Below are 14,069 nucleotides of genomic sequence, written 5' to 3' on the forward strand. Positions count from 1 at the left end.
ATCTTTTTTCAATTTTACCCCCGTGGGATATATATTCTACCCACACACATTTGGAACTCTCCTGGGGTACCCTCACACATATTATTCCTTCATTTAGTGGATATTTTCACAAAAAAGTGAAATTTTCAAAAATTCAGAAAATTGGCTGAAAACGACTAAATATGAAGGACTCATCGGGCGAATCGCTCTGGAACTGAAATCGGAATGCTCACTGACATTTCCCCTATTTGAAAGTCTGATAAACGCCGGAAAAATGACTAAGTCGAAAAAAAAAAATTTTTTCAACTTTTTTCAATTTTACCCCCGTGGGATATATCTTCTACCCACACACATTTGGAACTCTCCTGGGGTACCCTCACATATATTATTCCCTCATTTAGTGGATATTTTTACAAAAAAGTGAAATTTTCAAAATTCTGAAAATTGGCTGAAAACGACTAAATATGAAGGACTCATCGGGCAAATCGCTCTGGAACTGAAAATGGAATGCTCACTGACATTTCCTCTATCTGAAATTCTGATAAACGCTGAAAAAATGACTAAGTCCAAAAAAAATTTTTTTTTACCTTTTTTCAATTTTACCTCCGTAGGATATATATTCTACCCACACACATTTGGAACTCTCCTGGGGTACCCTCACACATATTATTCCCTCTTTTAGTGGATATTTTCACAAAAAAGTGAAATTTTCAAAAATTCAGAAAATTGGCTGAAAACGACTAAATATGAAGGACTCATCGGGCGAATCGTTCTGGAACTGAAATCGAAACGCTCACTGACATTTCCCCTGTCTGAAAGTCTGATAAACGTCGGAAAAATGACTACGTCAAAAAAATTTTTTTTTCATCTTTTTTCAATTTTACCCCCGTGGGATATATATTCTACCCACACACATTTGGAACTCTCCTGGGGTACCCTCACACATATTATTCCCTCATTTAGTGGATATTTTCACAAAAAAGTGAAATTTTCAAAAATTCACAAAATTGGCTGAAAACGACTAAATATGAAGGACTCATCGGGCGAATCGCTCTGGAACTGAAATCGGAATGCTCACTGACATTTCCCCTATTTGAAAGTCTGATAAACGCCGAAAAAATGACTAATTCGAAAAAAAAAAAAATTTTCAGCTTTTTTCAATTTTACCCCCGTGGGATATATATTCTACCCACACACATTTGGAACTCTCCTGGGGTACCCTCACACATATTATTCCCTCTTTTAGTGGATATTTTCACAAAAAAGTGAAATTTTCAAAATTCTGAAAATTGGCTGAAAACGACTAAATATGAAGCACGCATCGGGCGAATCGCTCTGGAACTGAAATTGGAATACTCACTGACATTTCCCCTATCTGAAAGTCTTCTAAACGCCGGAAAAATGTCTAAGTCCAACAAAAAATTTTTTTCAACTTTTTTCAATTTTACCCCCGTGGGATATATATTCTACCCACACACATTTGGAACTCTCCTGGGGTACCCTCACACATATTATTCCCTCATTTAGTGGATATTTTCACAAAAAAGTGAAATTTTCAAAAATTCAGAAAATTGGCTGAAAACGACTAAATATGAAGGACTCATCAGGCGAATCGCTCTGGAACTGAAATTGGAATGCTCACTGACATTTCCCCTATCTGAAAGTCTGATAAACGCCGGAAAAATGACTAAGTCGAAAAAAATAAATTTTTTCAACTTTTTTCAATTTTACCCCCATGGGATATATCTTCTACCCACACACATTTGGAACTCTCCTGGGGTACCCTCACACATATTATTCCCTCATTTAGTGGATATTTTCACAAAAAAGTTAAATTTTCAAAAATTCAGAAAATTGGCTGAAAACGACTAAATATGAAGGACTCATCGGGCGAATCGCTCTGGAACTGAAATTGGAACGCTCACTGACATTTCCCCTATTTGAAAGTCTGATAAACGCCGGAAAAATGACTAAGTCTAAAAAAAATTTTTTAAACTTTTTTCAATTTTACCCCCGTGGGATATATATTCTACCCACACACATTTGGAACTCTCCTGGGGTACCCTCACACATATTATTCCCTCATTTAGTTGATATTTTCACAAAAAAGTGAAATTTTCAAAATTCTGAAAATTGGCTGAAAACGACTAAATATGAAGGACTGATCGGCGAATCGCTCTGGAACTTAAATCGGAACGCTCACTGACATTTCTCCTATCTGAAAGTCTGATAAACGCCGGAAAAATGACTAAGTCCAAAAAAAATTTTGTTAAACTTTTTTCAATTTTATCCCTGTGGGATATATTCTACCCACACGCATTTGGAACTCTCCTGGGGTACCCTCACAAATATTATTCCCTCATTTAGTGGATATTTTCCCAAAAAAGTGAAATTTTCAAAAATTTTGAAAATTCGCTGAAAACGACTAAATATGAAGGACTCATCGGGCGCATCGCTCTGGAACTGAAATCGGAACGCTCACTGACATTTCCCCTATCTGAAAGTCTGATAAACGCCGGAAAAATGACTAAGTCAAAAAAAAAAATTTTTCATCTTTTTTCAATTTTACCCCCGTGGGATATATATTCTACCCACACACATTTGGAACTCTATTGGGGTACCCTCACACATATTATTCCCTCATTTAGTGGATATTTTCACAAAAAAGTGAAATTTTCAAAAATTCAGAAAATTGGCTGAAAACGACTAAATATGAAGGACTCATCGGGCGAATCGCTCTGGAACTGAAATCGGAACGCTCGCTGACATTTCCCCTATCTGAAAGTCTGGTAAACGCCGGAAAAATGACTAAGTCAAAAAAAATTTTTTTTCATCTTTTTTCAATTTTACCCCCGTGGGATATATATTCTACCCACACACATTTGGAACTCTCCTGGGGTACCCTCACACATATTATTCCCTCATTTAGTGGATATTTTTACAAAAAAGTGAAATTTTCAAAATTCTGAAATTTGGCTGAAAACGACTAAATATGAAGGACTCTTCGGGCGAATCACTCTGGAACTGAAATTGGAATACTCACTGACATTTCCCCTATCTGAAAGTCTTCTAAACACCGGAAAAATGACTAAGTCCAACAAAAAATTTTTTTCAACTTTTTTCAATTTTACCCCCGTGGGATATATATTCTACCCACACACATTTGGAACTCTCCTGGGGTACCCTCACACATATTATTCTCTCATTTAGTTGATATTTTCCCAAAAAAGTAAAATTTTCAAAAATTTTGAAAATTCGCTGAAAACGACTAAATATGAAGGACTCATCGGGCGAATCGCTCTGGAACTGAAATCGGAACGCTCACTAACATTTCCCCTATCTGAAAGTCTGATAAACGCCGGAAAAATGACTAAGTCAAAAAAAATTTTTTTTCATCTTTTTTCAATTTTACCCCCGTGGGATATATATTCTACCCACACACATTTGGAACTCTCCTGGGGTACCCTCACACATATTATTCCCTCATTTAGTGGATATTTTCACAAAAAAGTGAAATTTTCAAAAATTCAGAAAATTGGCTGAAAGCGACTAAATATGAAGGACTCATCGGGCGAATCGCTCTGGAACTGAAATTGGAAGGCTCACTGACATTTCCCCTATTTGAAAGTCTGATAAACGCCGGAAAAATGACTAAGTCTAAAAAAAATTTTTTAAACTTTTTTCAATTTTACCCCCGTGGGATATATATTCTACCCACACACATTTGGAACTCTCCTGGGGTACCCTCACACATATTATTCCCTCATTTAGTGGATATTTTTACAAAAAAGTGAAATTTTCAAAATTCTGAAATTTGGCTGAAAACGACTAAATATGAAGGACTCATCGGGCGAATCACTCTGGAACTGAAATTGGAATACTCACTGACATTTCCCCTATCTGAAAGTCTTCTAAACACCGGAAAAATGACTAAGTCCAACAAAAAATTTTTTTCAACTTTTTTCAATTTTACCCCCGTGGGATATATATTCTACCCACACACATTTGGAACTCTCCTGGGGTACCCTCACACATATTATTCCCTCATTTAGTTGATATTTTCCCAAAAAAGTGAAATTTTCAAAAATTTTGAAAATTCGCTGAAAACGACTAAATATGAAGGACTCATCGGGCGAATCGCTCTGGAACTGAAATCGGAACGCTCACTGACATTTCCCCTATCTGAAAGTCTGATAAACGCCGGAAAAATGACTAAGTCAAAAAAAAAATTTTTTCATCTTTTTTCAATTTTACCCCCGTGGGATATATATTCTACCCACACACATTTGGAACTCTATTGGGGTACCCTCACACATATTATTCCCTCATTTAGTGGATATTTTCACAAAAAAGTGAAATTTTAAAAAATTCAGAAAATTGGCTGAAAACGACTAAATATGAAGGACTCATCGGGCGAATCGCTCTGGAACTGAAATCGGAACGCTCACTGACATTTCCCCTATCTGAAAGTCTGATAAACGCCGGAAAAATGACTAAGTCAAAAAAATTTTTTTTTCATCTTTTTTCAATTTTACCCCCGTGGGATATATATTCTACCCACACACATTTGGAATTCTCCTGGGGTACCCTCACACATATTATTCCCTCATTTAGTGGATATTTTCAAGAAAAAGTGAAATTTTCAAAAATTCAGAAAATTGGCTGAAAACGACTAAATATGAAGGACTCATCGGGCGAATCGCTATGGAACTGAAATCGGAATGCTCACTGACATTTCCCCTATTTGAAAGACTGATAAACGCCGGAAAAATGACTAAGTCGAAAAAAAAAAAATTTTTAAACTTTTTTCAATTTTACCCCTGTGGGATATATCTTCTACCAACACACATTTGGAACTCTCCTGGGTTACCCTCACACATATTATTCCCTCATTTAGTGGATATTTTTACAAAAAAGTGAAATTTTCAAAATTCTGAAAATTGACTGAAAACGACTAAATATGAAGAACTCATCGGGCGAATCGCTCTGGAACTGAAATCGGAACGCTCACTGACATTTCCCCTATCTGAAAGTCTTCTAAACGCCGGAAAAATGACTAAGTCCAACAAAAAATTTTTTTCAACTTTTTTCAATTTTACCCCCGTGGGATATATATTCTACCCACACACATTTGGAACTCTCCTGGGGTACCCTCACACATATTATTCCCTCATTTAGTGGATATTTTCACAAAAAAGTGAAATTTTCAAAAATTCTGAAAATTGGCTGAAAACGACTAAATATGAAGGACTCATCGGGCGAATCGCTCTGGAACTGAAATCGGAACGCTCACTGACATTTCCCCTATCTGAAAGTCTGATAAATGCCGGAAAAATGACTAAGTAAAAAAAAAAAATTTTTCATCTTTTTTCAATTTTACCCCCGTGGGATACATATTCTACCCACACACATTTGGAACTCTCCTGGGGTACCCTCACACATATTATTCCCTCATTTAGTGGATATTTTCACAAAAAAGTGAAATTTTCAAAAATTTTGAAAATTCGCTGAAAACGACTAAATATGAAGGACTCATCGGGCGAATCGCTCTGGAACTGAAATCGGAACGCTCACTGACATTTCCCCTATCTGAAAGTCTGATAAACGCCGGAAAAATGACTAAGTCAAAAAAAAAATTTTTTCATCTTTTTTCAATTTTACCCCCGTGGGATATATATTCTACCCACACACATTTGGAACTCTATTGGGGTACCCTCACACATATTATTCCCTCATTTAGTGGATATTTTCACAAAAAAGTGAAATTTTAAAAAATTCAGAAAATTGGCTGAAAACGACTAAATATGAAGGACTCATCGGGCGAATCGCTCTGGAACTGAAATCGGAACGCTCACTGACATTTCCCCTATCTGAAAGTCTGATAAACGCCGGAAAAATGACTAAGTCAAAAAAATTTTTTTTTCATCTTTTTTCAATTTTACCCCCGTGGGATATATATTCTACCCACACACATTTGGAATTCTCCTGGGGTACCCTCACACATATTATTCCCTCATTTAGTGGATATTTTCAAGAAAAAGTGAAATTTTCAAAAATTCAGAAAATTGGCTGAAAACGACTAAATATGAAGGACTCATCGGGCGAATCGCTATGGAACTGAAATCGGAATGCTCACTGACATTTCCCCTATTTGAAAGACTGATAAACGCCGGAAAAATGACTAAGTCGAAAAAAAAAAAATTTTTAAACTTTTTTCAATTTTACCCCTGTGGGATATATCTTCTACCAACACACATTTGGAACTCTCCTGGGTTACCCTCACACATATTATTCCCTCATTTAGTGGATATTTTTACAAAAAAGTTGAAATTTTCAAAATTCTGAAAATTGACTGAAAACGACTAAATATGAAGAACTCATCGGGCGAATCGCTCTGGAACTGAAATCGGAACGCTCACTGACATTTCCCCTATCTGAAAGTCTTCTAAACGCCGGAAAAATGACTAAGTCCAACAAAAAATTTTTTTCAACTTTTTTCAATTTTACCCCCGTGGGATATATATTCTACCCACACACATTTGGAACTCTCCTGGGGTACCCTCACACATATTATTCCCTCATTTAGTGGATATTTTCACAAAAAAGTGAAATTTTCAAAAATTCTGAAAATTGGCTGAAAACGACTAAATATGAAGGACTCATCGGGCGAATCGCTCTGGAACTGAAATCGGAACGCTCACTGACATTTCCCCTATCTGAAAGTCTGATAAATGCCGGAAAAATGACTAAGTAAAAAAAAAAAATTTTTCATCTTTTTTCAATTTTACCCCCGTGGGATACATATTCTACCCACACACATTTGGAACTCTCCTGGGGTACCCTCACACATATTATTCCCTCATTTAGTGGATATTTTCACAAAAAAGTGAAATTTTCAAAATTCTGAAAATTGGCTGAAAACGACTAAATATGAAGGACTCATCGGGCGAATCGCTGTGGAACTGAAATCGGAACGCTCACTGACATTTCCCCTATCTGAAAGTCTTCTAAACGCCGGAAAAATGACTAAGTAAAAAAAAAAAATTTGTCATCTTTTTTCAATTTTACCCCCGTGGGATATATATTCTACCCACACACATTTGGAATTCTCCTGGGGTACCCTCACACATATTATTCCCTCATTTAGTGGATATTTTCACAAAAAAGTGAAATTTTCAAATATTCTGAAAATTGGCTGAAAACGACTAAATATGAAGGACTCATCGGGCGAATCGCTCTGGAACTGAAATCGGAATGCTCACTGAAATTTCCCCTATCTGAAAGTCTGATAAACGCCAGAAAAATGACTAAGTCTAAAAAAAATTTTTTTCAACTTTTTTCAATTTTACCCCCGTGGGATATATATTCTACCCAATACACATTTGGAACTCTCCTGGGGTACCCTCACACATATTATTCCCTCATTTAGTGGATATTTTTTTACAAAAAAGTGAAATTTTCAAAAATTCAGAAAATTGGCTGAAAACGACTAAATATGAAGGACTCATTGGGCGAATCGCTCTGGAACTGAAATTGGAATGCTCACTGACATTTCCCCTCTCTGAAAGTCTGATAAACGCTGAAAAAATGACTTAATCCAAAAAAAAATTTTTTTCATCTTTTTTCAATTTTACCCCCGTGGGATATATATTCTACCCACACACATTTGGAACTCTTCTGGGGTACCCTCACACATATTATTCCCTCATTTAGTGGATATTTTCACAAAAAAGTGAAATTTTCAAATATTCAGAAAATTGGCTGAAAACGACTAAATATGAAGGACTCATCGGGCGAATCGCTCTGGAACTGAAATCGGAACGCTCACTGACATTTCCCCTATCTGAAAGTCTGATAAACGCTGAAAAAATGACTTAATCCCAAAAAAAATTTTTTTCATCTTATTTCAATTTTACCCCCGTGGGATATATATTCTACCCATCACACATTTGGAACTCTCCTGGGGTACCCTCACACATATTATTCCCTCATTTAGTGGATATTTTCACAAAAAAGTGAAATTTTCAAAAATTCTGAAAATTGGCTGAAAACAACTAAATATGAAGGACTCATCGGGCGAATCGCTCTGGAACTGAAATCGGAATGCTCACTGACATTTCCCCTATCTGAAAGTCTGATAAACGCTGAAAAAATGACTTAATCCAAAAAAAAATTTTTTTCATCTTTTTTCAATTTTACCCCCGTGGGATATATATTCTACCCACACACATTTGGAACTCTCCTGGGATACCCTCACACATATTATTCCCTCATTTAGTGGATATTTTCAAAAAAAAGTGAAATTTTCAAAAATTCTGAAAATTGGCTGAAAACAACTAAATATGAAGGACTCATCGGGCGAATCGCTCTGGAACTGAAATCGGAACGCTCACTGACATTTCCCCTATCTGAAAGTCTGATAAACGCTGAAAAAATGACTAAGTCCAAAAAAAAAATTTTTCACCTTTTTTCAATTTTACCCGGTGGGATATATATTCTACCCACACACATTTGGAACTCTCCTGGGGTACCCTCACACATATTATTCCCTCATTTAGTGGATATTTTCACAAAAAAGTGAAATTTTCAAAAATTCAGAAAATTGTCTGAAAACGACTAAATATGAAGGACTCATCGGGCGAATTGCTCTGGAACTGAAATCGGAACGCTCACTGACATTTCCCCTATCTGAAAGTCTGATAAACGCTGAAAAAATGACTAAGTCAAAAAAAATATTTTTTTAACCTTTTTTCAATTTTACCCCCGTGGGATATATATTCTACCCACACACATTTGGAACTCTCCTGGGGTACCCTCACACATATTATTCCCTCATTTAGTGGATATTTTCACAAAAAAGTGAAATTTTCAAAAATTCTGAAAATTGGCTGAAAACAACTAAATATGAAGGACTCATCGGGCGAATCGCTATGGAACTGAAATCGGAACGCTCACTGACATTTCCCCTATCTGAAAGTCTGATAAACGCAGAAAAAATGACTAAGTCCAAAAAAAAAAAATTTTTCACCTTTTTTCAATTTTACCCCTGTGGGATATATATTCTACCCACACACATTTGGAACTCTCCTGGGGTACCCTCACACATATTATTCCCTCATTTAGTGGATATTTTTTTACAAAAAAGTGAAATTTTCAAAAATTCAGAAAATTGGCTGAAAACGACTAAATATGAAGGACTCAACGGGCTAATCGCTCTGGAACTGAAATTGGAACGCTCACTGACATTTCCCCTATCTGAAAGTCTGATAAACGCCGGAAAAATGACTAAGTCAAAAAATTTTTTTTTTTAACCTTTTTTCAATTTTACCCCCGTGGGATATATATTCTACCCACACACATTTGGAACTCTCCTGGCGTACCCTCACACATATTATTCCCTCATTTAGTGGATATTTTCACAAAAAAGTGAAATTTTCAAAAATTCAGAAAATTGGCTGAAAACGACTAAATATGAAGGACTCATCAGGCAAATCGCTCTGGAACTGAAATCGGAACGCTCACTGACATTTCCCCTATCTGAAAGTCTGATAAACGCTGAAAAAATGACTAAGTACAAAAAAAAATTTTTTTCACCTTTTTTCAATTTTACCCCCGTGGGATATATATTCTACCCACACACATTTGGAACTCTCCTGGGGTACCCTCACACATATTATTCCCTCATTTAGTGGATATTTTCACAAAAAAGTGAAATTTTCAAAAATTCAGAAAATTGGCTGAAAACGACTAAATATGAAGGACTCATCGGGCGAATTGCTCTGGAACTGAAATCGGGACGCTCACTGACATTTCCCCTATCTGAAAGTCTGATAAACGCCGGAAAAATGACAGTCAAAAAAAATTTTTTTTTTACCTTTTTTCAATTTTACCCCTGTGGGATATATATTCTACCCACACACATTTGGAACTCTCCTGGGGTACCCTCGCACATATTATTCCCTCATTTACTGGATATTTTCACAAAAAAGTGAAATTTTCAAAAATTCTGAAAATTGGCTGAAAACAACTAAATATGAAGGACTCATCGGGCGAATCGCTCTGGAACTGAAATCGGAACGCTCACTGACATTTCCCCTATCTGAAAGTCTGATAAACGCTGAAAAAATAACTAAGTCCCAAAAAAATTTTTCACCTTTATTCAATTTTACCCCCGTGGCATATATATTATACCAACACACATTTGGAACTCTCCTGGGGTACACTCTCACATATTATTCCCTCATTTAGTGGATATTTTTTTACAAAAAAGTGAAATTTTCAAAAATTCAGAAAATTGGCTGAAAACGACTAAATATGAAGGACTCATCGGGCGAATTGCTCTGGAACTGAAATCGGGACGCTCACTGACATTTCCCCTATCTGAAAGTCTGATAAACGCCGGAAAAATGACAGTCAAAAAAAATTTTTTTTTTACCTTTTTTCAATTTTACCCCTGTGGGATATATATTCTACCCACACACATTTGGAACTCTCCTGGGGTACCCTCGCACATATTATTCCCTCATTTACTGGATATTTTCACAAAAAAGTGAAATTTTCAAAAATTCTGAAAATTGGCTGAAAACGACTAAGTATGAAGGACTCATCGGGCGAATCGTTCTGGAACTGAAATCGGAATGCTCACTGACATTTCCCCTATCTGAAAGTCTGATAAACGTTGAAAAAATGACTAAGTCCAAAAAAAAAAATTTTTCACCTTTTTTCAATTTTACCCCCGTGGGATATATATTCTACCCACACACATTTGGAACTCTCCTGGGGTACCCTCACACATATTATTCCCTCATTTAGTGGATATTTTTTTACAAAAAAGTGAAATTTTCAAAAATTCAGAAAATTGGCTGAAAACGACTAAATATGAAGGACTCATCGGGCGAATTGCTCTGGAACTGAAATCGGAACGCTCACTGACATTTCACCTATCTGAAAGTCTGATAAACGCCGGAAAAATGACTAAGTAAAAAAAAAAATTTTTTTCATCTTTTTCAATTTTACCCCCGTGGGATATATATTCTACCCACACACATTTGGAACTCTCCTGGCGTACCCTCACACATATTATTCCCTCATTTAGTGGATATTTTCACAAAAAAGTGAAATTTTCAAAAATTCAGAAAATTGGCTGAAAACGACTAAATATAAAGGACTCATCAGGCAAATCGCTCTGGAACTGAAATCGGAACGCTCACTGACATTTCCCCTATCTGAAAGTCTGATAAACGCTGAAAAAATGACTAAGTCGAAAAAAAAATTTTTTTCACCTTTTTTCAATTTTACCCCCGTGGGATATATATTCTACCCACACACATTTGGAACTCTCCTGGGGTACCCTCACACATATTATTCCCTCATTTAGTGGATATTTTCACAAAAAAGTGAAATTTTCAAAAATTCAGAAAATTGGCTGAAAACGACTAAATATGAAGGACCCATCAGGCAAATCGCTCTGGAACTGAAATCGGAATGCTCACTGACATTTCCCCTATCTGAAAGTCTGATAAACGTTGAAAAAATGACTAAGTCCAAAAAAAAAAAATTTTCACCTTTTTTCAATTTTACCCCCGTGGGATATATATTCTACCCACACACATTTGGAACTCTCCTGGGGTACCCTCACACATATTATTCCCTCATTTAGTGGATATTTTTTTACAAAAAAGTGAAATTTTCAAAAATTCAGAAAATTGGCTGAAAACGACTAAATATGAAGGACTCATCGGGCGAATTGCTCTGGAACTGAAATCGGAACGCTCACTGACATTTCCCCTATCTGAAAGTCTGATAAACGCTGAAAAAATGGCTAAGTCCAAAAAAAAAAATTTTTCACCTTTTTTCAATTTTACCCCCGTGGGATATATATTCTACCCACACACATTTGGAACTCTCCTGGGGTACCCTCACACATATTATTCCCTCATTTAGTGGATATTTTCACAAAAAAGTGAAATTTTCAAAAATTCCAAAAATTGGCTGAAAACGAGTAAATATGAAGGACTCATCGGGCGAATTGCTCTGGAACTGAAATCGGAACGCTCACTGACATTTCCCCTATCTGAAAGTCTGATAAACGCTGAAAAAATGACTAAGTCAAAAAAAATATTTTTTTAACCTTTTTTCAATTTTACCCCCGTGGGATATATATTCTACCCACACACATTTGGAACTCTCCTGGGGTACCCTCACACATATTATTCCCTCATTTAGTGGATATTTTCACAAAAAAGTGAAATTTTCAAAAATTCTGAAAATTGGCTGAAAACAACTAAATATGAAGGACTCATCGGGCGAATTGCTCTGGAACTGAAATCGGAACGCTCACTGACATTTCCCCTATCTGAAAGTCTGATAAACGCTGAAAAAATGACTAAGTCCAAAAAAAAAAATTTTTCACCTTTTTTCAATTTTACCCCCGTGGGATATATATTCTACCCACACACATTTGGAACTCTCCTGGGGTACCCTCACACATATTATTCCCTCATTTAGTGGATACTTTTTTAAAAAAAGTGAAATTTTCAAAAATTCAGAAAATTGGCTGAAAACGACTAAATATGAAGGACTCATCGGGCGAATTGCTCTGGAACTGAAATCGGAACGCTCACTGACATTTCACCTATCTGAAAGTCTGATAAACGCCGGAAAAATGACTAAGTCCAAAAAAAAATTTTTTCATCTTTTTTCAATTTTACCCCCGTGGGATAAATATTCTACCCACACACATTTGGAACTCTCCTGGGGTACCCTCACACATATTATTCCCTCATTTAGTGGATATTTTCACAAAAAAGTGAAATTTTCAAAATTTCAGAAAATTGGCTGAAAACGACTAAATATGAAGGACTCATCAGGCAAATCGCTCTGGAACTGAAATCGGAATGGTCACTGACATTTCCCCTATCTGAAAGTCTGATAAACGCTGAAAAAATGACTAAGTCAAAAAAAAAATTTTTTCACCTTTTTTCAATTTTACCCCCGTGGGAAATATATTCTACCCACACACATTTGGAACTCTCCTGGGGTACCCTCACACATATTATTCCCTCATTTAGTGGATATTTTCACAAAAAAGTGAAATTTTCAAAAATTCTGAAAATTGGCTGAAAACGACTAAATATGAAGGACTCATCGGGCGAATCACTCTGGAACTGAAATCGGAACGCTCACTGACATTTCCCCTATCTGAAAGTCTGATAAACGCTGAAAAAATAACTAAGTCCCAAAAAAATTTTTCACCTTTTTTCAATTTTACCCCCGTGGCATATATATTATACCAACACACATTTGGAACTCTCCTGGGGTACACTCTCACATATTATTCCCTCATTTAGTGGATATTTTTTTACAAAAAAGTGAAATTTTCAAAAATTCAGAAAATTGGCTGAAAACGACTAAATATGAAGGACTCATCGGGCAAATTGCTCTGGAACTGAAATCGGGACGCTCACTGACATTTCCCCTATCTGAAAGTCTGATAAACGCTGAAAAAATGACTAAGTCCAAAAAAAAAAAATTTTCACCTTTTTTCAATTTTACCCCCGTGGGATATATATTCTACCCACACACATTTGGAACTCTCCTGGGGTACCCTCACACATATTATTTCCTCATTTAGTGGATATTTTTTTACAAAAAAGTGAAATTTTCAAAAATTCAGAAAATTGGCTGAAAACGACTAAATATGAAGGACTCATCGGGCGAATTGCTCTGGAACTGAAATCGGAACGCTCACTGACATTTCACCTATCTGAAAGTCTGATAAACGACGGAAAAATGACTAAGTCAAAAAAAAAATTTTTTCATCTTTTTTCAATTTTAACCCCGTGGGATATATATTATACCAACACACATTTGGAACTCTCCTGGGGTACACTCTCACATATTATTCCCTCATTTAGTGGATATTTTTTTACAAAAAAGTGAAATTTTCAAAAATTCAGAAAATTGGCTGAAAACGACTAAATATGAAGGACTCATCGGGCGAATTGCTCTGGAACTGAAATCGGGACGCTCACTGACATTTCCCCTATCTGAAAGTCTGATAAACGCCGGAAAAATGACAGTCAAAAAAA

This window comes from Phyllobates terribilis, unplaced genomic scaffold, assembly GCF_046119375.1.
Source record: "Phyllobates terribilis strain yellow unplaced genomic scaffold, ASM4611937v1 Scaffold_13__5_contigs__length_258822181, whole genome shotgun sequence".
Classification (NCBI taxonomy): domain Eukaryota; kingdom Metazoa; phylum Chordata; class Amphibia; order Anura; family Dendrobatidae; genus Phyllobates; species Phyllobates terribilis.